Raw genomic sequence first — 27,354 nt, forward strand, 5'->3', positions numbered from 1 at the left:
GGTGTGTTTTTGCATGTGTGGGTGTGTCTGTGTGTGTATAATATGTGTGAAAGAGCAAGACAGACACACACAGAGAAATCAGAAGGAAAGTGGCTTGTGCATCAAAGCAACACTGTGGCCTTAACATCCCATTAAGTCCCTTCTCTGTCTTGAAGATGGCCGCATTAATTGTCTACCACCATATACTGTATCTAATATATCCTCTGCATATATGTGCCTGTCTTCATGTTCCCTCCTTCCTCCCTTTTAGCTGTTTGAATAAATATTTGACGCATCATATATTATTTATCAGATACTAGCTTCATTTATCGAGTGGAAATAATATAGTATACATTTCAATTTTGTTATGGCTGATCTACATTTTACCATTTGCTGCAGGGGATGTCACAGACCTCGGCGGCAGAGCTGGAGAGGGCTGTTGCAAAGACGCCTGTGCTAAGGCATGCAGACAAATGCACTTACGCATAAACAGAGACACATAAACAAGCACACAAACACACACACACAGACACAAGGAGGTAAACAATTCCCACTTTTGAGAGAGTTATGCCTTGGGCAACAAACCAATCATAGCTCTGCTGTATGAGCATGTTTTTTAGATAAACAACTGGTATTGGTAATTTGGCACAGCTCCCTTGGACACGGCGATGTGTAAGCAGTGTGTCCTTAAACTGTGAGTATACCAAATGAGCCGCACAGCAGCACTAAGTCAGATACAGGGACACAGTGCCTGAGGTCTCTTGGGTGTGCTGCTTTTCCCTGTAGCCCTGTGTCTGCCTGGCGATGTCTGCATGGCAGTGTTAGGCCTGGCCCAATTAAACCTATTTAGAGAGCCTTCAGCCTTGGGCTCACCAGGGACTCAACATGTCATCCTCCCTTCCACAGACATGTGACTTCCTGCCTGTAACAAAGACGGCTCATGTGGTATGATGTAACTGTTCGCCGTTTTCGTGAAATATGCACTTTTCCACCCTCAGATTTGATGTTTGTTATTCTTATTACTAAAGTATCAATGATACCTGTTTTAGGGCGACTGTCCTCGTAGCTCCCCTCATTCTTGGTGGTAGTGATGGGTGGGATGTGGGATGTGGGTTGGCTACATGGACAGAGATCAGATTTCCTACACCCCACAAAAGCAAACACAGCTAGTCGGCAGTGTGTGCCGTGCATCCCCGGAGTCCAACTGCTGCTCTGAAACCAATTTAGCAGCCCAGGCTGGATGGAGTGAACCTCTGCCCCCCTCCCTCTTTTCTTCTACCCATCCATCCATCCCTCCCTCCCTTTCCTCTCCCTTCTGTCTCTACTCAATTCTCCTCTCCCTGAGCGTTACTCTTTGGAAGACACACTGAGACGGTGGGAGAGGGAGGGAGGAAAAGGGTGGGAGAGTTTGGGCATGAGAAGGGGGAAAAAGAGGGGAAAGGGTTCTCTTCTTTCTGAAATCATGCTCTGGATCAGTCTGGAGAGGCCTAGTGTGTTTGGATTGGCATGGCGGCTGGCAGACGACAGGGGGAGGTGGAGCTGGAGGAGAGTTATAAATAAACATTTCAACAGGACTGGGGAGAGGTGTCGGCAGGCCTCAGGCCACGGACCTTCCCCGGGCTCATTGGCGCCCCTCCAGGTCACATTACATGAGTAAACTACCACACAGCAACACTGTGTGTGCGTATGAATGTGTGTGACAGAGAGAAAGAGAGGGGAGACCTGGGAAGGTGGAGTGTGTGTTGCTATAGCAGCAAACTCAATGAAGGCTTCACTGGCCTACCTCAATGCACTGAGACAATTAGCATATTATTACATAAAGACAAAATGTTCCATTCACACTTCCTCTACAGAGGATGTGCTAAGATGTTGGCCTATAATGGAAATCCTTATTCATTCATTAAAAATTAATAAATTCATAAATGAAACTCTTGGGGTGGCACACCAAAACCGAAAGCCATCACTGAATTTCAGGAATTCTATTATGCTGTTTAAGTATAACTGAAAACCATGTCAAAAAGATATCTACGGAGAGTTACGGAATCACATTCTGATGTGCTTTGGTTTCTTATTTTACAGTTAATATTACTAATTTTCTGATGTGCATAGACTAATACTGGTGCAGTTAACATTCGGAGTTCCACAACAATCCTGTTTTAATGTGTTATATATCTATATACACGTTCTGAACGATTTATTGTCCTTCAAATACACTGTAAAATCTGACAAGTTGATCTAACTTAAAATAATCTTGGAAACTGATTGACCTGAAAAAGGAAAGTTAATAAAACAATGAATCTTAATTTCTGTTTGCTATATATCTAAGTGTTAAGTTTACTTGAAATTGAGCTGTATTTACTTTATGAAGTGGTTGCAACTTAAAAATGACAAATGAAATCACCTTGTTCTTTTAAGTCTGAACCACTCCAGTAAATCAAGTTATACTGACTAAAACTGATCATGACAACGTGGATTTTGCCAATGATGAAATTAGACGAGTTCTGTTTTGTTTACATGTTTAAGAAAATACAAATATGATTGACTAGTATGCAACCAGCAGAAATACAGTTATATGGCACAGTGAACTTGGTTTACTGAAGTTGTTAAAACTTAAAACTTACAAGTTTAATTAATTTAATCTTTCTAAGTTGTAAAAGTTTCACAAAATTAAGTAAATATAACTAAATGTTAAATTAACTTAACGACTGGATATAAAGTAAACATAAATTAAGATTGATAGTTATATTTATCCTAACTTTGGATAGTTACGCAATGACAGTGTTCAAGAAATGACAGTTCTTCCAAATATATAATGTTTCCCTGATAAGAGATCAAAAGTGCCCTGTTTATTTTTGTACAGCCATCATTTTGTAAATCTACTGTGTTATGCAAGACTTTTTCTTTAAAAGTACCAGTGTGTAGGATATACAGGGATATAAACTGGTTGAAATGGAATATAATATAATAATTTAGTTTTCTTAAGTTTATAATCACCTGAAAATAAGAATCAGTGTTTCTGTTACCTTCGAATGAGCTGTATATATCTACATAGGGAGTGGGTACTCGTTCACAGAGTCCACCATGTTGCACCGCCATGTTTTACAGAAGCCCAGAACAGACAAATCAAACACTGGCTCTAGATAGGGCCATTCGTGTTTTTACATCATAGTAGCCCCACAAGCCAAACAGCGTTTGAAACAAGAAACTATAATTCAGTACTTTTATGGGTTTAAATCACTGAGTTTTTTTGTATCAGAGAGAAAGAGACAAATGTAGATAATAAGCAGGTCCTGCTAAAAACTTCCTGTAAAAAGAACACTGAAGGAATCCTAACCAGGAGTTCACACTTGGCACGTGGGAGAAAATTCAGCTGGTTGCAATCTGTACTCCTCTGCTAGATGCCACTAAACCCTTCAAATCGCTCCTTAACTGTTTGCAGCATTTTTTTTCTTCTAAGTGCATCAAATAGTAAAAACAACAAACACACTGCATCAAGAATATACAGAAAATAAACACATAATTTAAAAAACTAATGAAAATATGCAAAACGGACAATGATACCGATATTTGTGTGTACTCACATATGCAAACAACTCTAAGTAGGACTTTGCTCTGATCCATCACCACATAGAGAAGAGAAATAACACGAGAAATGAAAATGTTGCACTTCTGCCAAGCACCTAACTGGCATTTGAAAGAAGCCACAGGGGTAAAGTGCAATACAGTGCATCCAATCCTGGGAACGAGAACAGACGCCCAGTACTTTGCCCGCCTCTGCCCAGGCTGAGAGCTGTGGAGTTGGGCACTGGACTAAGAAACCCTTGGCAGCCAGGCCAGGACTCTGCACTACTTATGTGTTTTGGAATGCCAAAAATGGATATCAGTGTAAGGTGTGGCCTGAGGAAAGGTTACAAGAATGTTATGCATTATATCTGTATTTACACATGGCGCCTGTATGGGATGTATGCCTCACAAATCTGAAAGTCCCTGTAAGAAAATGTGTGCAAGTACACACTGTTTTATGACTTCTGTGCGCAGATTTCTTTGTCCAGTATAAACTCAGGCTCCCAAATGGTTTTCCACCCAATCAGGCCTCAGCACTCCCCTCGAGTTCCCCTGTGTAACTCAGGTTCACGGTTGATGGGGCAGATCCCACAGTTCTGCTATAGGAAAAGAGACATTTTGGTTTCATGCTTACTTATTGCAGGCAGAATTTTATGGTTGTATTTTGGCAAAGAGAACTGGTGCTTTTGGCTTGAACAGTCTACATCTGTGCTCCACAGGGGTTATCTGGTGCCTTCACTGCAACCTCTCTATTAGAGAAATGGGGTATGGTGAGAATATTTAGTTGAAGGTGTGGACAACAACCTATAGAACTATGCTGCAGGACAAAATGTCTTTGTGCGGATGATTATGTTTGAAGAAAATTTTTGTGGCTGCACCATTATAGCAGCTAACTTTGGGACTTCTTGAACACATTAAGGCTTTCATGAAAAATAAATCTTCCAAAAGCCGAAACGATAAAACACTGTTTTTAAAGGGCTAAAACAAAGAAAACTATTAGGAGGAATGGTGGATCCAGCTGCATTTTAAATTAACATGAAAGGGGAAAAGAGAAGGGAAAGAACTCTGAAGAAAAAAAGGAACTCAAAGGGAAATGTAGACCACAAAGTGCTATGAAGTCAGAGCAAGCCTATCTCTTTTTAGTCAATTGTGGTTTTGCTCCACGATTTACTATAAAAACCTGGCAGGGTCCGTGGGGGCTAGTTAGCAGATCCCACTGATATGACTGGAGCTGGGTGGCTTCACCACATGCTTGGCCAGGGGTGAAGGGACCCATAAACACTTTGAGGCTGAGGGTGTGGGGGTGTGGAGGTGTGTGTGTGTGTGTGTGTGTGTGTGTGTGTGTGTGTGTGTGTGTGTGTTTGGGGGGTCATCTACTGTACCTGCAGAGGGACTGTACAGCCTGCAGTTTAACCAAACATAACTGAACCTATCGAAAGCAGCTTTTCGTAACTGTCTTATAATAGCTTATCATTGGTTTTTATAGCATAATCATGATAGAAATCAGCCATCATTTGTTGATTTGACTTCTACTGAACTTCTACTGACACATGAGTAAAAAGGCTAACTTTGCAGTGACAAAAACCCATGACTCTCAAACAACTTTCCAAGCCACTGCACTGTGTGATAGCAAAAAAACAATAAAATCAGATTTTTCCAAATCTCTGGTTGTGGAAACTACTGGGGAGACGTAGGTCAAGTTCAAGACTTTCTTTAAACAACAGTCTGACAACTGTAATTGATTGATTATAGAGCGCATTTTTTTTTTCTACATGGATTTGAAGAAAGTGCAAAAACACAATGTGTACCTTTGGTTGATTTTATGGTCTAGGTCCATTTTTCCACACATATATGTTATTACACGTCTGTTTTTTCTCCTTTTTTGTTCATTCAGAGAGAGAGGGGGAGAGAAACGGGAATACAGATAGGGGGAGGAAAAGCAGTGCAATACTATTACCATTTCCTGTTTCTGTGGAGCCAGGGGTCTTCAGGGAGCGAGCTGAGAGGAGTCCTGGCAGCCAGCCGCCTCTGATGGGCCAAGACATACTGTGGAATGGGGAGAAAAATCATGAAACCTGCCTGCAGAGAAACCACTTTTAAATAATCCCAACACAAGGCTCGAAGCGCTCCTTCTACACCACCAGTGCCTAATGAGAAATTAACTTAAAATCAGATAAGCACTCAAAATAATCGCAAAAATGGCTGCATATTGCAGTTCTTTAACTGCAGCCACATTTCCCGTGAAGAATCTCTTTTCCGTGAATATTAGCTCTCTGTATTCTCTTTGTTGTACTTCTGGATAAAACGAGTCGACTCAAAATACTTGCTCTAGGCATCTCATCTTCACAACAGTGAAACAACTGTTTCTAATTAAATTTTAGTATCATTTTCCAAATAGTCTTTACCAAGAAAACATTCTTTATAACTCTGAGTCTTTTACACTGCGGCTTTTCACTATAAACACTCATAATATTACACCACAACTTAACTGCCAAAAGAAAAAGCTGAAACGGAAACATTAGCAATGGAGTTTGCACTGTGGAGGTTAGATGAAATATGAAAATATGTACAACATCTATTAGAGGAGGATTAACCAACAAGCTCTAAAATACACTTTTGTGCAAAAAAAATCTTAACATTGGTACATTATTGCTGCAGCACTAAGGCTGTTTTTGTAGAAAGAACAACAAACAATCCAGCTTCTTCGGCATCAAACGGAATAATATAATTCATGGCAGAGAGACTACTTGGCTACATACATATTTACTGACTTATAATATAGTAAACATAATTTAAAAACAGTGGCGTATCTTCCTGTAAGTGAGATTGGCGGCACCCAGAGGGGGGACCCAACCCCCCACCCTCCATTTTTTAAATTTTATTTTATTTATTTTGATTTTTTTAAATCAAATCTGAGGGAAAAATTATCCACAGACAAACTCCTGACTGTCAGTCTGCAGAGGTACCAACTCTAGCCCTTGCAATGTAGTTCATGTTAATGTGTCCATCACTGAGTGATCATCACAATTAGAAAATGCTCGAGCATTAATGGGTATGGTGGAGTGAAGTGTATGTGGAGAGCATTAAAGCATGAGAAAATGAAAAGACTGTCTATGGCGCAGTACAAAAAAAATAAATACCATGCATATTTTATTATTATTATTATTATTAATTTTGTTTGTTAGATAAGTTGCTTATTTGTGTGGATTTCCAATAAGCTCTTGTGTGTAATAAATACAATAAATATAAGAGATTTATTTTTTTTTCTTTTTTGGGGGGGATGAGGGGTTGTTGGGCCACCAGGGGAGGCATGCCCAGGATACTGAATCTGCTTTCCTCTGGCACTGTTTCCTAATTTATTTGTTTATGGTATGGATTTCACACACAAATAACTGCAAAGCTCTCTTATTTTAACTTATAAGTAAGGATTTTTTACATCAAAGCGTCAGGTACATGTTAAACCTAAACTGGAAATCTGTCTGGAGAGGGATCAGTTAAGTAAACAAATACAGTCCAATAAGAGGTAAATGTTGAAGAGCTCCTGAAACCCCTGGCCCACCCTGTAGGAGACCCCCTTTCTCCCCAAACGGTGCTACCCAACACAACCTCCTGCCCTGCCAGCATGCTGCTCTCCTGACAAGCTCCGACTCTGAGGCCCAGAGAAAACAAACTGGCTCTGATTGTGAAAATAGTGCCGCAGGGCCCTCCTGGTGCCCGCCGCTTATCTCACACAAGGCAAGCTTTGTGTACTGTGGGGGCTCCTCGCTGGCCCTCAACCACCCCACCAGGTGGAGACTTCCATGGCCAAACTCTCCTCCTCCATCACCCCACTCTCTCCATCACTTTCTCTCTCTCTCTTCCCTCATGCGCACTGCGCCGCCTCCATTGAGACCACTGAGTATATTTTGAAAAGGGAAATTGATCCACAGGCCTCACACTGATCTGTGGGCAAAAGCAATTCCTTAACAGTTGGAGATGATGAGACTTCCCAACCATGAAATGCCAAACATTATTCCATATACATGGTGCTTTGAATGAAAGTTTGACACTTGAAAGAACCGTACATTTGAGATGAGCAGATTTTTTAAGTAAGAGATAAATGTATAGCGGCACTAAGTGTAGCAATGTTAGTTAACCTACATTTCCATGCAGCTTTTGAGTAGTGCAACTTTTTTTTAAATTTCATTAAGAAGCATAGTAACATGTCCAAATACTTTTATTGTCTCTTGAAGTTTATGGAAATGCGTTTGTTTGTTTTGGTGTGATGTTTAGTACAACATTTGTTCATTATATTTTATATCAGAACCATGAGTGCCTTTTTAAAATTGGTGGTGGTGGTGGGCAGGTGAGCACCATTTTAGGAAGTCAGCATATGACTGAGGGCCACACAGGAAAATTACACACACACACTGACTTTTTTCGGTCATTTTACTTACATTCGGTCATTTACTTACACTTAAATGTATAAAAGTCAACAGTTATAGTCAATGTAATACGAGTGTTATAAATTACATTCTAGCTTCCACTTTTTATTACATTTGAAAGTAATGAAACAGAGAGACAGTACAGTGTTTGACATTGGTTGTAAACACAAACAGCAGCTGAGCTACGGCCTCTGCTGCTTTGCAACAATGCCACCTGCATAAACCACACACAAAAGTGCAGTACAACTTAATATTTTCAACAATGGCAATTTGATATGTTTATTTATGATTATGATAACATTTTCCAACAATTACTTGAGACGTTTGCCGCCAGTCTGCTGCCGCCGCAAGTTAGCTTTGCGCACATAGTTATGAAGGAAATTAAATATTTTGGACCAAGACTGCAAACATTTATTGCCTCCCATACTATCAGCAGCAGCAGATTAGCTCCACTTCTTCCATTCTTACCTTTCACAATAAAAGCCTTAGGCATATACACTACATTACTGCTTACCAGAGTCAACTTTCTCACATGCTAAGGCTGTGGTGATGAGTTTTTCAATATATTTAAATGACTTTGCTTCAGATTTTGCTCTGGACTCTTCTTTCAGTTTGCATGCAACATAATAAATTATTATTTCAATTAAAGGTACTGAAACAAATTTATAGATGAAACAAAAAAGAGGCAATTTATTGTTTGGGCCTGAATAAAAATATAATCATGGATTTTTTCATCTAGGAAAAATTTTGGAAAACTGTTCTTTAGAGATCAGCATGACTGGAAACAAATTTAAGGCAACTGAAAGGAAGATCCCTTCTCATTGAAACCAGTGCCACAAAATGCATTTTTTTATCCAGACTATCAGTCTAATAGCTTGCACAAGAGAAAACTGGTGCACAAACTGTATGTAAAACAACCGATTAGTCTCACAATCTTGGATCATTCCCAGTATGATGAATAACCCTAAGATCAAGACCTCTTTTGATGATGACTTTTGGCAAACAGACAACACTTAAACAGGAGAGGGAGTCGTTTCAGGAGGTTATATCAATGTAGGAGGAATACTGGAAGGAGAATAACACTTGATCATATTTACAAGCTTTCACAAATGTAATTATTTTCAACACTGCAAATATGTGTTGTCACACAACCAAGACAGCATAGCAGAGATGTTAGACCACTAATACGGTAGCACTGCCACTATGGTTGCTGGGCATGTCTACTGGAGTGATATTTGACAACAATCAAATGGCTGCCTGTCTGTCTGATGTTCAGCCAAGACAGATTGTCAGTATAAGAACAGATGCTTCAGTGTTGCTGGCTTCAAAATAGCTGGATGCGATATTTGTATCGGCATCGTTTAAAAGTAAATGATAAGTCACCCACAGCTATGAGTGATGTTTTCCCTGAGGTCACGAGCCAAGTCGAACTTCCAGCTGTGCCAAGCTGGCTGTATAATAAAGATAGTTACCGTAGGCTATTTACTGAGACCGGCGGCAAATATGTAGCAACAGAATGTTATGTGGAAAACTGACTAGTGTTCAAAAGTTTATTTACTTTACATCCAAGCTAATTACAATATCTGTGACAAAGACAACCCTGGGCTGACCTCTCCATTGGTAATAACAACGGGTGAAGGTCTGTTACAGTGCATTTCTTCTTTCCATCTGTATGTGGAGGCAAGAATCCTCTATGGGTTTTATGGCAATTATTTGGAGTCAAGTGTAACCGCAAATTTATAACAGGCTGCCACAACAACATTTTTTTAAAGACAGGACAGCGTTGCCTTAAAGCTTTGTACAAATCCACCTGGCACACTTAATGGCCCAAAACCATCAGTAACTTTAACCGCTTGATTGATGGAGCCTGATGTGGGCTGTGCAAAGCCTTTAAACTGGTTTACATGTGGGTGGACAGAGTGCTAACTGTTGTTGCCAGTTGAGAAAAAGTGAGTCGTCCCTTACGCAAATGCCTTACATAATGTATAATTGAAGTTGTTGGTAAAGAAACTGGTTGCTCTGAGATGTTCTACAATATTTTCTCCCCTGTATGACTGCTGAACTCTGAGGCAAAAAAATTTGCATTGATAAAGACCATGTTTTTTGAACGACTGACTCCAAAACCTGATTACCACTCATGATTTAGATGGCTGAACTTTTCCTCCAACCGCATTCCACAGCTGTCAACAATTTTGGAACAATTTAGAATAGTTTTGATTCTTTTTTTTTTTTTTTTCAAGTAGACTTGCACTAGTTAGTTTACCATGCAGTCATTAGTTGTTGGTAAGTAAATTAACAACAGCAGGCATCTCAGAGATTTGAGGGATGATTCAGAGAGATGTGCACAATTGAGACCATAAGCTTGCAGACAATTACCAAAATTAAAAAAAAATTCTCCAACATTCCTATTTTTGATTTAGCTTCACTGCAGCAGTTTTGATATTACCATTTAATCAAGAGCTGGCAATCTCTGTATGCAAATGGTTTACCAACAACTCTTATCCGCACCCAATATACAATAAAAATGTGGCAATCCGTCTAAACACATGAACTCACACAAGCCAGTTTTAGACGAAAGTAGAGAGCTCGATAATTAAGAGAATCAAACATCTAACCATATTTCCCAGGACTTGCTTGACCAAACCTAGCTGAATGACAGGTGAAAATCCCACTTAGATCCATCATGAACTGTTAAAGGTCATTCCTTAATTCAAACAGCAGTTTGACCATTAAATCTAATGCTCTGGTCATCCACATCCAACCTAAAACACCATCTCTGAACAGATATCTGGGTTACAATCTCCACCCATGTGCAACCACCTGTTACCATACTGACTATGCAATCACGCTGCCTCTAAAATTCACCTCTACACTGTCACATGGGTCACGTGATGATAGCTGGACTATCTCCATGACAACTGAGCAAACTCCATCTGCTGAGAAAGACAGAGACACTGTTGACAGTTTCAGAAAGCTCCAAATATCATTTATGGAAAAAGAGGAAACTGAATGGATGCAATAGTTGCTCTATCTGCTTGATGTGTCTGTAATTCATTAGCAGAACTTTCAGTTTATTTAACCACAGAAACAGGTCACTTCATATGACCATATGACCAACATTAACCAAGTGTTTAAATTGTCAGACCTTAAACATATACTGCAGCAGGCTGATTGGAAAACGGTGTGTGCCATTTCAAATTCATAGACAAATGTCCTATATTGACATTTACATTCGAAAAGCTTACTCATGCATTCACACTATGTTATTAAAATGCTTATACTGCATATGTAAAACCAGGTCTAAAGTGTTAAAATATCCTATGCATGTATGTGTGTTATTATATGTGTGGGCACATTATGTTTGTGTGTGTGTGTGTGTGTGTGTGTGTGTGTGTGTGTGTGTGTGTGTGTGTGTGTATGTATGGGGTGTCTATCTATTTATCTGACAAATATGAATCAATGCACTTCCTTAGCAATAAACATACTGGTAAACAACAAATGCTGTTGATTTTTGAAAAAAAAAAAAACTGTTTGTATGAAGTTTAACTTCTAAAACAATCCTTGCTTCAACCAGACATTTTAAACAGACAGCAATCAGACTCAGGTATGAGCTTTGTCAATGAGGAGAAAAATCAGCCTGATAATTGATTTGGTCTAATAGCTGTGATTTAGCTCTGCTGGCAGCTGTGTACACACGGAGCTCGACGCAAAGTGCACCTTAACTATCAAGACCTTCATTCAACTGACTGAGGATTGTGTAGAGGGGGTGGATAGAGAAAAAAGGGTAAGGATCAGCCTGACTTTGAGGTTTATCCAAAGCAAGCAGCAAATGTCCAAACATAAAAGTGACAATTTGTTTTATTTTTCTACTTCTTGTTAGTTTTTCCACCTTATCCCCGAAAAATAAAATCCAATGATCAAATTTGTACAACGGCATAAGGGGAAACTAATATCTTCCATATGGAACATGAAAATGCTGGGCTGCAGAGACTTGTTTGAGGTACACGCTGTTGCACCAACCATATTTCAGTTGGAATTCATTAGAAAGTTGGGGCTACATTTTTCTTATGGAAACCAAGAGAAATGAGAAATGTGGATGAGGCTGTTTTTTCCGAGGTCCTTGGAGAGTGTGTAAGTGATCTGAGACACTCGGGGTGGCGTCTGGATGAGCCTGGGTTTGGATCAGGACCCTGCATCTGGGGCACATGTGCCGTCAACAGGGACAGAAAGACGAGGATACAGAGCCAAAACCAGAGCCAAAACCTCTCTCTCTCTGACTTTTTTTTCCTTTGTCTGAACAAAAAAAAAAATCTAATGTCTTTTTTGACTGTGCCACAAATCTACACCTTCTATAACTACAATGTAGCTGTTTAAAGGCTCTTGTGGAAATAATAATGGCAAGCACAATAAAATTAGTTATAATCTAATGTGTTTATGAAGCAATGCTGTTGACACGCTCAATTGAAGAACGGTCTCAGCAAAAGATTTTCCTGTGGTTAATGTGTTTGGTGGCGCAGAGGAAAAACCAACAACAGATACACAACACTGCTAAAGACAAAAAGAGAAAAACAATAGCGCAGTGATAAACAAAGAAAAAACAGTGGATGTTGTGGTTCTTTGGCTGAACAAGCTACATCTAGTCCCCCCTCGCAGTGTCTTGGCATCTCTCCGGCTAGCCCTCCATTAGCAGCATCAGGAGGCCCGGGGCAGCCGACAGGAGTGTGACCCGAGATTATTGTCCTGTGTGCTTGTTTGGGTTAAGGCTTTAGATGGGGAAATGGGATTAGGATGGGCCCGGCTGGAGAGACACACACTAATGGGAAGCAGAGGAGCACTCGCCTGATCCTCCTCTACTCACAGAGAGCAACCCTGTTATCCCACCTGATTGGATTAGCCCCCTGTTAAATGTGCTATGATAAGGGAGGACCACTGCTGAGTCGCTCCTCGGTGCTGCTGGGGTGGAAGCACACAGATACTGTACAGGGAGCAAACAGATTCCTCCACAATGTTTTTAATGGAAGATATCTGTTTTGTGTTTGGCACTGATCTGGCTGTGATGACACAATGATGGTGTATATATAACACTGGCCAGCGCTGGCATGACATCATTGTCCTTGCAGAGACTTTTCATATTTATTTCACCAATACCACAAAGATTTGTTGGATACTTTTTGTCCAATTACATCATCTTTAGTTCATCCCTACTTTTGGAGTATGCCACTACACGTTCTCACTCTCGACTCTACAAATATGGCTTGGGCAGTGGCCCTATGCATCAAACTAGGACGTTCTAGGTATGCCGCTTTCAATCTGTCAGTTTATGTGCAGTTTCCGCTTGTCAGTTTGTTATGTAACTTCATTCACTAAGTAAGTTACAGGTATACTTTCCAGGAAATATCTATTAATGATTGCAAACAATGTCACCAGCAAAAATGAAAGTATAAGCCAATCTTAGATTCACTCTTATTTGCTATAAACATCCCAAACATAGCCAAAAATAGATGAATGCACTAGTACACACTACAAGTGGGTCTTAAGAGATGATTGAGAGTGATTACTTTTGTCAGAGTCTATACCTTGGTTTCTTTTAGGAAAATCCTGCTCAGTATAGCTTCTACAAGTATGTCACGTGGCATACGCGATGTATGTCAAGTAACATAGTTTTTAAAAAATTCAACATTGACTTTTGGTTTTACACAGGACACAAACAGTGGTCGCCTCTTCACAAGGGGTTGAACAACAGTACGTAAATAGCTGGCTTTTTAACTGTAATTTAGGGGCTATAAGATAATTTGTTTTCAGTTTTGAATAGCATCTAATAATGTGCCTGTCTGAACAAAAACAGGACAAAAAAGTATTTTAAAATTTGCAAATTTAGTTCACTCCTCTGATCTGACTTGACAATGTCATCATATCATGCCAAAGTGCAAGGGTCGGGGATAGCTCATGGGTCAGCCAGACAGCACAAGGGATTTGCAGTAGCAGGAGCTAATCAATAGTGCGGACAGGCTGAAAAGGCTGAGAAAGACCAGAAAATTGCCAGGACAGTTCTTTGGGAGCTGCTTTTATGTTCCATAAAATATCTTGGACGCAAGGGACTTAGTTGCGAGGGCATAGCCATCGAGATGGAGTTTTTAATCAGGTAACGATCAAGTGTACGTAATATGAGGATTTGCCCATTAGACATGGATGGCTTTGGTGAAGAGAACTGGATGTCCAACGTCCTGAAATATTAGAAATATTTGCACATGCAGAGAAACTGTATCTGAAGCGAGGGAGCGCACATTTTTTGTACTAACAGCTGATGGAAACACCAATGTAAGTAGGTTGAAGCAGTTTTCTTGTAGCTCCTGTAAGCCTGTCCACACACAAAGTCATGCACACCATTTACACTGTGCAGCATCCTTCAGCGCACGTGACGGTAGTTGACGGCGAGGGCCACTGACCGAGCTGCTGTATTTGACACCCTTAGAGTAAGAATGGGTTGCTATACTAGACTATAAGGGACTTTAAAGTAACTGCATCTTGTTTCACTGAGCTTTTTATACATATGCAAATCTTCAAGACTCAAAGTTGCTAATTGCAGCCACTCTACCAATCAGACAGTAATTACTGGTATCCTGCCTGCCTTTCCTTCCAATGGCTGAGCAGCTAATTTGAGCCGTGGTTTAAACAGCTGGAAAACAGCATCCTGTGGCAAAACTGGAGGCCTGTGTTTGAGCATGCATGAATGCATGTGTGTGTGTGTGTGCGCTTCTGTTGCTATTTATATGGTGAATGGCACTTTTTGGAAAAATACAGTGTAAGGTATATCGAATTAAACTAGTAGGAAAATGTGTCTGCACACATTCTGGGCAGATGTGTGCAATGTAATATTTCTCCAGAATCTCTCCAGCTTCGCCCAGAAAGTCAACGCCTCTATCAATATGTTAACTCTATCTGACCTGCCTGTCAGCTCACTCCCCTTCCCTGTGATTGATTAACATTTTATTAATGTTTTCATTTGCCACCGGTTCAGGTGATACAGCATGACACACAGCGCCTACTCTAGGTGATGATTGGATTAAAAAGGTTACTGATCCCATAATTGCTTTTAGATTACACTCCATGTGAGTGTGTGTCATTAATGTAATGATTATCCACATTGCACCAATGTTACCTCAGTGAATCTTTAGCCATTTAGTCTTGATAAGGTGACATGTCACACTCATCATCAGACACAGACATAATCTGCTCAGACAAAAATCTTCTCCAGATTTCAAGAAAAACCTTAAATCGAGTGTCATTATGAGTAAAAGCAGCAACTTACAGTTTGCTTGGTTGGTGTCATTTCACCCACCTACTCGTCATTTGCTGGTCATTTCGGTAAAGCACAACGCCACAGCCGATGGCTTTCACAACAGTGTGGTAAAAATACATATAATCAATTAAAGCAAAGCCAGCACATGTCCGGCTGACAGCCACTTAAGGAATTAGCCTGTGGTATACAAATCACTGTTAGCTAATTAACTTAATTGTTGTTAATGTGAAGCATGGGCAAAGGCTACTCTCTAATGGCTGGCCAGCCAAATGCTTCTGTTTGCTGTTGAAAAACAGTCTTAACTACGTTTGCTTATGAAAGGAAAACTTCCCTGAAGATTAGTATCGGAAACCTATCTTCTACCCACCATAAAAAAATGCTTTTTTGTCAGTTAAAGGCATGAATAAAAAAATTCTATTTTCTGAATCTACCATTTACACACACTCTGTATACTTACAGCACTTTTCTCCTCCAGAGTCATTTTCACAATTGCACCACTTTTCGTTTACAGGCTATTTTCAATCGAATGTTTTCATTTTTGTCTCATCTCCTGGTCATTAGCTGCAGATCTGTGACTCCAGCAGAAACAGATTGAGAACGTACTGCAATGATGTGCCTGTAATATTATTTTGTAAACAGCAAAAGTGGAACATTTACAACCGTCAGTTGGAGTAAAAACTATACTGTTTCCACTCACGGATTACTGAAATGCACCATGACTGTAAGAGGTTTGCTGTAAAAAGACTATAAGAAAGGTGTAGATGCGATGAAAGGAGTAGATACGCAGGAACGTAGAAATAAAATGGAGAAGGGTTATACTGTGAGTTGACGTGTCAGAGTGGGTGACATTGTGTAGACTAAATGGTGTTCTGCAGTCTTTTTTATTGCAGTTTCCACCAGTTTGTGTTTTGTTCTTCCAGTAAATGCCTGGGACAAGAAGTGCTTTATGCTCATGCTACAGGTAATGAATGCGTCAGTGGAGTTTCTGGCTCAGGTAGGCACAAAAAAACTTTGGCTCCGGGTCCAGTTACCGTTTGTATAACGTTTCAGTGGTTAGTTTGATGTAAACCTAGCTTGAACCCAGAACACACTGACAGGTAGCTCAGTAGATGAGTGGAACCTGATAAGAACAATTAATGTGTTATGAAGTCGATGAGGGAAAAAAAGATAATTCATCCCTGTGAATCAAACTAGACATCTTGTGATGTGATGTGTACTGAGGTCACATCACAGTAGCCTAGTCTCAAAATGAAGTAAATCTTTCTTTATTAAAGCTGTAGTTGGTAACTTTTATTAAAAAAAAAACTTCTGTCATATTTGCTGAAACTGTGAGTATATTCACACAGCACTGAATAAGAACAGGTTTTCCCACATTTTAATTTCTTTGTGGTGGCCTGCGACAATGAAATCATCTGCCACTATGTACTGATTTTCTACTTGGGGAGTTGGACGTTTTATTAGGAGTGCTGTTGGAATATATATAGCATGTGGTTATTCATTGCACCACACTTTCAGATCACAGAGCATACTCTGGGCACACACGGAGCTGCAAAACGTCAGGCACAGTGAAAGTGAAACTTCATTGTTTATTACGCTGTGTATAAAAATTTGCTTTTACTTGACTCTGTAACAGCTGCTCTATGTGATCTGATCAGATGACGGATCAAATGATCAATTATCCGCAACTACCCGCATCTGCTATGCCTTCACGGACCCACACAAATGTCTGAATTTAGAGAGTAAAAAGAATCATATATGGGACACACAAAAAAAAACCTGAAAATTTGTTTATCCTCAGACACCACCCACATTTGAGAAAAGAAATAGACAATGCAATTTCAGAATCTTGATTCATATTTTAACAGCGCTGCTGCCAAATTTGTCAGTTTGACAACACACAAACAGTAACTGGCGGCCGCACTACAGAGTCCACGGCTCTGACTGGTTGTTTTCGGTGCCCATGGTCAATTCTACTATATACCATTATAAGCACTAGAAAGAAGAGGGGGGATGTCATTTTTTCACAGACTGTTTATCTCATGTTCTTCTTTCAGAGTATAGTGAAAAGCAGGTAAGACACAAAGTTCTTTTCATTAAAGTTACCAACTGTAGCTTTAACAGTCAACAGTGATCCCTCTTGCATTATACAGTTATGATGGTCTGAGAGACACAATGCAACAGTAGCAATTTCGCTTCATTGATGACAGAAGACAGAAAACTCTGTGCATTTTTCCTGCACAAAGAAGCTCATTTTTCCACTGGAATTAACAAAGAGCAGTTCTGTTTAGTCTGTGATTGTTTTTCTCTCTGTTGTTATGCTATTATTCTGCAGAGTTTCAGCTGCAAATGCTAAACTTTGCCGATGCTGACACATCATTGTGAGAGAGCACATGTACGAAACCACAGGCTTTCGAAGCATTAGATGTCACTCTTAAGCATTTCATTTGGGAATGTGCACAAGGATTGTCATGGACTAACAATAAAAAGAAAAATGTTCTTACGGTGGTGAATGAGAAATGGGAGTCATGCTGTTGTTTATTAATGTAATTGTTGAATTATGCTGTATATTCATAATACAGTTCAGAGTGTATTCATGTATATTTTATGTTAAGCTATGCAAATCTGTACATATGAGTGTAAAGCATTAACTATATGTGACTGTGGTTTTGCCCATTTATATATATATATATATATATATATATATATATATATATATATATATATACTCATATTATACTCATATTTTATGAGTGTGTGTTCATGGTTCATGTGCTGGCCTAGCTGTGTTTGTGTGCGTGCCTGTGGATGTCTGTGGGTCTTTCTCATCCAGAGAGCAAGTCGTGAAACCTAATTGCTTACACATGTGGAGGATTTTCAAGTGTTTAGTATAAAGTTAGTTTCAAGAAGAAGCAAAAAAAAAATGCAAGAAGGAGGCGGGGGGGCAAAGAACTGAGCTGTCTGCAGCTAGAGACAGCCAGCCTGAACCCCCTCCCTCTGCTGAAACCAATTCCTTTCTCTTTCTCTACTCACAGGAGTAAAGGTCAAAGGTCATGGGGGAAGATCTCTGTGATTGGACACAGGCCTGTTGTATCAAACGTGGAGGACACAGTAAAGCTGTAGTGTGTAATGTGACACTCCTCTGCAGCTGATCAAAGTGATATCATAAATGAAAATACATCTACCTTGTAGTCACTAAATATACATGTAAATACAAAAGGGTAAAGGAAAAAATAGTCTGGCATACCACCCAAACCTCGCTTCACCCCTCCTCTTACCCCTCACCCTTCTTAGGGGGAGATAAAATGTTCCAGAGACAGGGAACCAAGCACAATTTCAAAGATGTATCAGAGGGCAAAGATGGAAAAGTGCTTTTAATCTTGTGTAACCCTATAGGGCTCTAAATGGGAAGGGCTTCAGAGAAAGGATCCTTTAAAGAGGACATATAATCCTAATTAAAACACTGAACAGAGCTACCACTTGATCTAAGGGGGCCTCGGCTTTAGCTCAACCATCATCTAGTTCAGATTCTTTTATTGTTGTTGAAGCCACACTAATGAAATAATGGTCACAGTCTAAAGAAGCGAATCAAGCGATCATTATTGCCATCCTACACTGCTCTAATGAATACCTTCACTTTATGCAAACCTCCTATTTGTAGCATGTGCAAGCTTCAAAGCCTACATGGAATCGAATGCAATCTATCAGACGGTCATTACTGTATATATAATCTGAAAATTCTCCTACTGAATGCCTTCAGTGCTGCAGAAAATTATGGGTTTTTTTCCCTCTATTTTTATAGTAACAAATGCAAAGAATATTAGCATACATTAAAATACAGTTTGTCTTCCCCTGCATAAAGCCTAAGAGCCAAACACAGTTGATCTCAAAAACAAGATTATGACTAACTTTGTTTCATTCTGAACAATCTTGTGTCCTTTTTTTTTTTTTTTTTTTACAGTGGTGCTTGCCCGCCCCCCCACCCCAATACCCCTGCTCACTCTAGCTCCCCACCCCCTCCCTCCCATTGATCAGTGTAATTGAGAACAGCCATGGCCCCCCACTTCTCTGCCGTCCTCTCCCGCTGCCCCCTCCCCAGCCTCATGAAAGCCTAGACATCTGGTCCGCATACACCCCAAGTCTTCATCCCCCCAGTCACCTCCGAGCCCCTGTCCTTCTCGGGAAGTAACCAGACAGAGTCCCAAGACGATTGAGTGGTTGAAGAACAAGAAGATGGAGAAGAAGGAGAAAAACATAAAGATGGAGAGGGGGAAAAAAAGGAGAGTCAGTCAAACACACAACAAAAAAAGCAATAAAAGTACAACCTCAGGGAGCTTTGTTGTGAGGCAAAACTTGCTGTATTATGACATGAGGATTTAATTGTAATAGATTACAGTTTTATTGTATTTTTACCACCGTCTTAACGGTAATGTAGAGCTCTTTATTCTTTCTTCATTGCACAGATTAAGAAAACACCATATGAAAGCTGAATGATAGGCCTGATTCTGCAGCAGTGGGATCATTAGCCTTTATGCATATAATATGGGCATAAAGGCTATTAGGTGTTATAGTACTATAAAGACTTGGCAATATCGCACGTTTGAAAATATATGACACTACTCTATATTGCCTTTATGTTAGGAAATATGTTTCCTTTTCTGTGGGGTGATAGAAAGGGAAGTCTGGGACTTTAAGTTTTATGTATATGTGTTTTTGTGTGTGCACGAGTGTGTGAGTGTGTGTGTGTTCATCCAGCAGCAACAGCAGCAGCGGTGTAAGTTACGTGTTGCAGATAGAGATCCGGCAGGGACAGATTTAATTAACAGATATCTCTCCTTAATGTAGATTCTTTTGGCTCCCTCTGATACATCCCCTTGTGCTTATCCAACCAGAAATAACTTATCTTGGCTCTGCACTAGTCGTAATGTATTTCTTACAGCGTTTAAGGGAACAGGGGTTTCGGCAGAGAGACTACACCTTCATGTTTACTCACAGCAAACAGCACCCGACGAGATTAGCGCTCAGAGAATTGTCGCTAATATCTGCAGTATGTATTACATTCACATACATTCTCTGTCCAACGCAGCTTTCAACACATTGTGTTTCACAATTTTTTATGTGTGTGTGTGTGTGTGTATTAATTTGCCCGCCATAAACTAAAGCTAATAGAGATTTGCCCTTTTAACTATCTCTCAAGGTGACCAGATTACTGACATCAATTAAAGCAGGTCCCGTTGGCTGGATGCCCAAAGCACACGCTCAGCCTTAGAGAAAAAAAAGAAGGGATCATCATCCAATAAATCAGCCGAGGAAAGGAGAGAAGGGGAGAGAGGGAAAAGGAGGGGAAAAAGTGGGTAAAACTGGATAATGCAATACAGAGAAGAGGACTTTAGTATCCTTATAGAAGCTACTTGCCCTGCAGCAGGGTACACAGAGCTTGTTTCAACGATTCCAATAGAGAAAATAATGAAATAAAGTTTAATGCTTATGGATTCTATATATGGATTGTGAGGTAAGTACAGTTCTGCTAGATGTCACAGCTCAATGATGTGGAACGAGTCAATAGAATGGAAGAAAGAGAAGGATAAATAACAGCTAATAAACAAGAGTTTAAAAAAGATAAAATCAGGGGTGAAATTCATTTTTCAACTGTAAAAATGTAATTATTGACTCAAGCATCAATGCAACAAATTTTTGTTTTGTATAATAGCATAATTTCATTAACTGTACTGTAACAAACAGCCTGCTTTTATAAAAACAACCACATAAGCTGACTGTGCAAGCAGATAATGACCCATTTTTATGTTAATATTAAGGGCGGCACCTTCAAGTGGCCATAGTCATTTCAACAGGAGCAGAGATGCAAGTGAAATGATGTCGCTTAAAAAGCTGTAAAAATTTTGCGTAATGTTGTACAAAGACTGAAGAAGTCCCAATAAGGTGGGAGGGAGGGTGGTGGATAGGTCAAACATATACAGGGCTTTCTCCCACATGGCTATGTTTGTGTCCCAAAGTCAACGTTGACTTAGTTTAATAACAATATAACATAGCTTCCTAGCATGTGTAGCATGCTACACTAGTGATGCATGACATGTTTTATGTCACGTGGCATAAACTAATTTCATGACAAAAGTATTTTTGTAATGCCAAACCATGTTGTTATTCCTACAGCTAACCACATAGTTTTGTAGCCTAAACCTTACCAGGTAGTTTTGGAGCAGAGCTGCAACTGTTTCATGATATTAAGAATGTGATAACAACAACTAAAACTAGGAAGTTTAGGAGTGTATCTGCATCCATTTCATGACATTAAGGATGTGTTAAAAACTGAAACCATTAGAATGGTAACATATGTTGTTTTCAAGCTGATCATTTAAGATGTTTTGGAAGTCAGCGAAAAAATAAACCTATTCTGTTTTTTTTTTTGGTTTGAGAGAGCACTGGTTACAAAGTGTGTAAGCATAGTTTGTTGGCCTGTGAATAAAGTGTGCTGTGTGTGCATGTTGGTGCACATGTCCGCATGCTTGTCTTAATGTGTGTATGTCTGAGCATACATTTGGTTACAGTTCACATCTGTGTTTGTACGCACATACATATGTTTGTGTGTTTGCAACATTTTGTATATTTTGAGTGTGCATGTGTGTATATTTTTTGTGAGTTAGCAAGAGCGCATGCATGGACTTGTGTGTGCGTATTCATGTGTGCATGTGTGTGTCACCCCGACTCTCCCCCAGGTAACTGTTCACCCGCTCATTAACACTTTACACTGATAGTTGTAAGCTAAAGTTGCCTCAGTGTGAGTCAGACTCCCGTATCTAAGTCCGCCGGCAGGCAGCCCACTCCGCTCATACTTAACCTTGTGGATTCAAAGTATTACACATCATTATAGAGGAATGTGAAGGCCTGTGGCTTGGTGGCTTGTTCAAGAGAGAGATCCACAAGTCGAGCTCCCGTATTTACCCCCAGTCTCTTCTTTTACAGTATTTCCCATTCGGCCTCTGGTGTAGGGTTACTTGAAACCGAATCAGTGGCAAGTTTCTGGTGGATTCATTATGCAGGTGATGCAACGTCAACGTCTTTGTGTGGGTGGGTTAACTGATAGTAATCGCTCCCTCATGGGCATGTAGAGAACTAAACGCAGCTACTGCAAGCACAGATGCTGTAGGGCTAAGACACAACTTCATTCATCAAACATATCAAGGTTAAATGTTGTTGTGAGAGGCATGCCGTATTGAGAAAAGATGGCTGAATTCCAGTGTAATGAAGAGCATCATGCATGCCTTGCGTGTGTGTGCAGCGATTGATCGATTGATGAAATGAAATGTGTATGTCCGTTCAAACACACACACACACACGTACATACACACACATACACACACACGCACACGCACGCACACGCACACACACACACACACACACACACACACACACACACACAGACGATGAGTCCATCATTAAAAGGACTAAAATACAATCCAATGACACATAGCACTCTGTTTAAAAGCATACTTTGAGGGGGGATGAGGAACTTTAATTAACCTGGGTTGCAGATAGGAGGGAAGGAGCCGTTATCCAGTGGCCTCTGGCATGCTGCCTGTCCAGCCCTGAGAGGTGAAATATATTCTTATGGATCTGAAGTCAGCACCATGCAATATTCTTTCCCTTCACATACACATTAACCTTGCAGGTGTGAACACGGACAAAGATTGGGACAGATGATAGAGAGAAGTGATACAAGAGATAAGGTGGCAGATGAGGGATGGAGGGGAGAGAAGTTGCGCAACCACATCACCGCACACAGTTAGCAATGTGATCAAACATACTGTGAGTTCTCTAATTGAACTGGAGTTCTCAACTGCATTTATCCTCACTGACCCTTATGTAAACCAAAGACCAAAGCTTGGTGAAACTCTGTGGACAAAAGAATGAATGGAGGGGAAAAAAATCAAGATTTAATTGATATCTTAAACGATTAAGACATTTTTCCTTGCCTCATTGAAACTGCACCCCTAAACTTGACAGTTCATAATGCACCACCTGCCCCTGTGGCCTATCCTGTCTCTGTACCTCCACCCTCTACCCCCCCTCTGGGTTAGTGACTCTGTAGACCTTGGGTCCAGCTTTCCCAGACGGTGATTTAAAATAACAATTGCATGCATATCAGGTTTCAGGCCTCTGAAATACATGTGAGATGAGGTAATGTGATCAGTCCAGAGCGCCATCCAAACCACTCTTTACTCTCTCCCTTTGTGCATGTGCACACAAGTGTGTGTCTTAAGTATTTGTCTTCATGTTTGAAGTTAAAGGCCAACAAGAATGTCTCCAAGCAATGTTGCTGAGTTTACGTGTTTTCTTTTTATTTTACACTCAAAATGTGTCGTGAATAAATAATAGACAGAACTTTAGCTAGTCTCTGTCATATTGGACACTGTGTCAAGCTTGAGAGCTTAGCGCCTGTTTTCAATTAGATCCCAAGTTAAAACGGCATTAAAGTCTTACATGGTTTCATTGAGTCAAAATTACAACTCAATTAATACCCCATAAAATGGTCACAGAGTTAACGATTGAGCAAAGAGACAGAGTTATAACGTTACCCATAACATTAAAATCAGAAGTCAGGGCTGCAGCGCCTCACTGCACATGGAGACACACAGGACGCTTGTCGACCCAGTAAGTGCCAGTGAGTAAACACTAATAATAGCTTCCATAAAGCCACTCGTATGGCACTGTGGGCCAGGCCCACGGGGACCATTAAAAAATGCTGTGGCTCAGGGCATCCCTCGCTAAGATCTGGGCAGAAGTATTGTGGTTTAGCGTGACACTGGTGGATGGCAGCAACAGTGAGGTGATAAGAGAGCGACTTGTGGAAACAAAGAGCCAGAGGGACAGATACGACAAGCAATTAGAGAGGAGAATAAAAGCAGCCATTATGCTGGAAAAGAAAGTACAGGTGGATGCTCTGCAGTGATGGAGCAGCACTCTGATTAACAGTAATACCAGGAGAATTGTTTTTCTGATTAGGGGGGACCACAGCTGAGCATGGCATTTCTATTTTCTGGGATGATTTGTGGACTTCTCAAGCAGCTCAGCATGAAACGCTAACAAACTACCTGAATACAGTACATAAATAATAAATTAGAATAGCAAGAATAGAGCAGGTAATTATCCATTGAGGTGAAGACGCAGGGGCAAGCTAGTTTCTCTTGCAGTGAAGCAGAGTTGGGTAGATTTCCGGTACTGCTGGTCCTGTATGGTGTACAAGCTTTAACCAGTTTAATTTATGCAAACCGACTGAACAGCAGTTGCCTTATGCCACCTTTTGTCAATTTTAAAAGTAACATTGGCTTTCATCACAGCACTAAATCTAACTCAAATTGCATTAGTTATAAGCAATATGACATCTTTATTAATATAATATCATGTTTGTTAATGTACTAATGGAGCAACTAGTGTCACACAGTGAGCAGAGGCGGCCAGTGTCAAATTTCAGCAGAGGAAGTAGGGGCCAGAGCGGCACTGCGTTTGTTTTTTTTTTTACTTTTTGGAGTCAAGAGAGGAGGCACAGAGTTAGTCTATTAAAAAGACCACTATTATGGCAATATTTTGGATTTGAAGTTGACGAAAGAGCTTTCCTTACTGGATGCAGGCGTTGTTGTTAGCTGAATTTTTGAAGGATGCTATATTGCTATTTATATCTGATGTTGGCTTTGAAAGTGCCACAGTTGAAGAGGACTGACTGATTCATGAAGTTGGAATGAGGAACTATTTATACAAAACCTATTTTTTTGTTTGTTACAAAAATCTAAACACAGTGTCAGCTGGCTGAAGAGAGGTCCCCAGCAAGTTGAGAGTTTCTGCTAAGGTAAATGACCATCACAAAAAACAAGCTACGCTAACATTACTTGCTGCTGGCTATCTTGTATGTAATTTTCAGTTAAAACCATAATATTAAACCTGTGTTTTCTGATATATAAAGTCACATTACAAATGTAGGAAGATAGCAAATATGTTACTCATACATCTTTTAAGTGTCTATATCTCAGGTCTGATCTTGAGTGCACAGCTGATAGGTACGTGGTTTGTTTACATTAACTGACAGAAGTGCATATTTAATAGGGCCTGCATGGAAACAGAGCTCAGGTGTTACACAATGCTATGTGATAGCTAGACACTCGCTTTCTGTTGGGACACAGTGTCACAATGTCCCACTGAAGTTTAACTGCTGAATCACGTGGGACACCTGGTAAAATTCAATAAACTGGTCTGGTGTTTGGCGTAATATCAAACCGGTTTGAAATTTTTCCCATCGGCTCAACCCTGCAGTCCAGTGCTTATCCCCAGTCCATCTCTCTGTAATTTTCCTTCTTCATCTCTCCTCCTCCTCCCCTCTACATGGCTTTAATAAACACGCACTCCTGGTTTAATCTCACAGTGACACGTTCATCTCACTGCAGAGACAGGGGCGAAATCACTCACTCCCATCCTCCCCCTACATGTCCCCCGCTATTTTCCTGGTCCCATCCCTTCCATGACAGGTACCTTTCAATCGGGTAATCATTGGTTAAGTAGCCATTTTCCATTTCTTCCCCCTATTGAAGGCTGGCCATGTAGAAAAGGTAGAGCCTTGTAGGTATGGCTGCTAATGGGCCGACAGACAAGGCCTCCCCATTCTGTCAGGGGAAGCTGAGAAGGAGAGCCTCTTATCAGCAAGCCACAGCCACCATCCCTCACCAAATTGGCTTCTCCTTACCATCTCCCCCTTTCTCCCACTCTACCTTTCTACACACCACCTGCTTATCCACAGCTCCTTCCCACCCTTATAACTTTTAATATAACTGAACAAATCAGACGATGGCTTTTTTCATTTGTTCAGATCATTGCACTGTATGAGGAATGATGACAGGTTGCTTCACAGGTTGCTTAAAGTGCAATCGGCTGGACTGAAGGGAGTCAAACCTTCATACTGAGAGCAGTAGTAGAAACTCCATTCTGTGATTTTCCATAGTCCCTTTTCTGTTTTTCATTTTTAATTTTTCCCCATTTTTCTCTCCCTCTCTCCAATTCCAATTTTTAAGTGGAAACACTGAAACAACTTGTGCCATAATATGCAATCGACCATTACACGTCGCTCCCTTTTTCTCAGCGTTTTTTGCCAAAATATTCCTACATATTCCCTTTTATCCCTGGATGTGCGCAATTAAAGTGCAATCTCCTCTCCCGCTCTCCCCCCCTCAGTCCCATATGTTGTTGAGTGGTGAAGCTGTTGAGAAAGAGAAGTGTTAACCTCCTCTCCAAACCGCAGGCAGAAGGGCTGCATTCCTCCCTGAGTACTCAACGTGCTGTTTATCTGCATCCATGCACTCTGTTACCATGGCAACCCCAACCAAATACACTGGCCTGTTCAACTCTGTTTAATTTTTTCCTCCCTTTTTTTTGATTTCATCACTGGGCTCCCATGCTCACTCTCACTAAGATAAACAGAGATGGAGCCCGTGCTCAGCCAAACCTGCGTGAGTTTATTTTGAGTCTCCGCCCGGTTCGGTCCATGACGCTGTTTCGCCATCCCTCTCACTTTTCACAGCTTGAAAATTGGAAAACGCTCAGCGTTTGTGAAGCAGAGGAGACTGGAGCTTGTGGTTTGACTTGGCTCGGCTCATCTGAGACATAACGCCCCAAATAGTTTGAGAGCAGCGTGTTCATTGCATGGCTTACGACATGTCAAACTCAGAGATGAGACTAGTCTAAAAAAGCGTGGCCTCTGGGAGCAGTGAAGATTCATTATTTATCTGTTTACACACTGTCACCACTATTCGAAATAAACAAATTTGATCACTTTCTTTCATATGCGGAATACACACATGCACGCAACCTTGTCATATTCAGGAAATTAGGGGATGCCACTGAGATGAGCCCTAAAACTCACATTAATGGACTAGCCAGTAAGACGACACTTTGTTCTCTTAATTAGCACTTCTCCTCCATTCAGCCGGCGTTCCAATGGTTGACTATTCCTTTATTAGGCAGGATTCCATCTTCAGCTTTCCAATAGGCACTTAACTCCTGCCTAATAGAGGATTTTCCCACACTTCC

At 40.5% G+C, this 27,354-nt stretch overlaps 1 long non-coding RNA gene across 3 annotated transcripts in view; it reads right to left on the reverse strand.

Annotated features, from left to right (window-relative positions):
• Positions 1–27,354, reverse strand: part of LOC148189789 (uncharacterized) — a 278,012-nt gene that overhangs the window by 157,602 nt on the left and 93,056 nt on the right. For all 3 annotated transcript variants that reach the window (XR_015776325.1, XR_015776324.1, XR_015776323.1), the window contains exon 4: positions 5,501–5,589. This is a non-coding gene — a long non-coding RNA (uncharacterized LOC148189789). The remainder of the gene's footprint in view (positions 1–5,500; positions 5,590–27,354) is intronic.

Source organism: Plectropomus leopardus, chromosome 4 (genome assembly GCF_026936395.1).
Source record: "Plectropomus leopardus strain MGB_pleo_1.0 chromosome 4, ASM2693639v1, whole genome shotgun sequence".
Lineage (NCBI taxonomy): Eukaryota > Metazoa > Chordata > Actinopteri > Perciformes > Serranidae > Plectropomus > Plectropomus leopardus.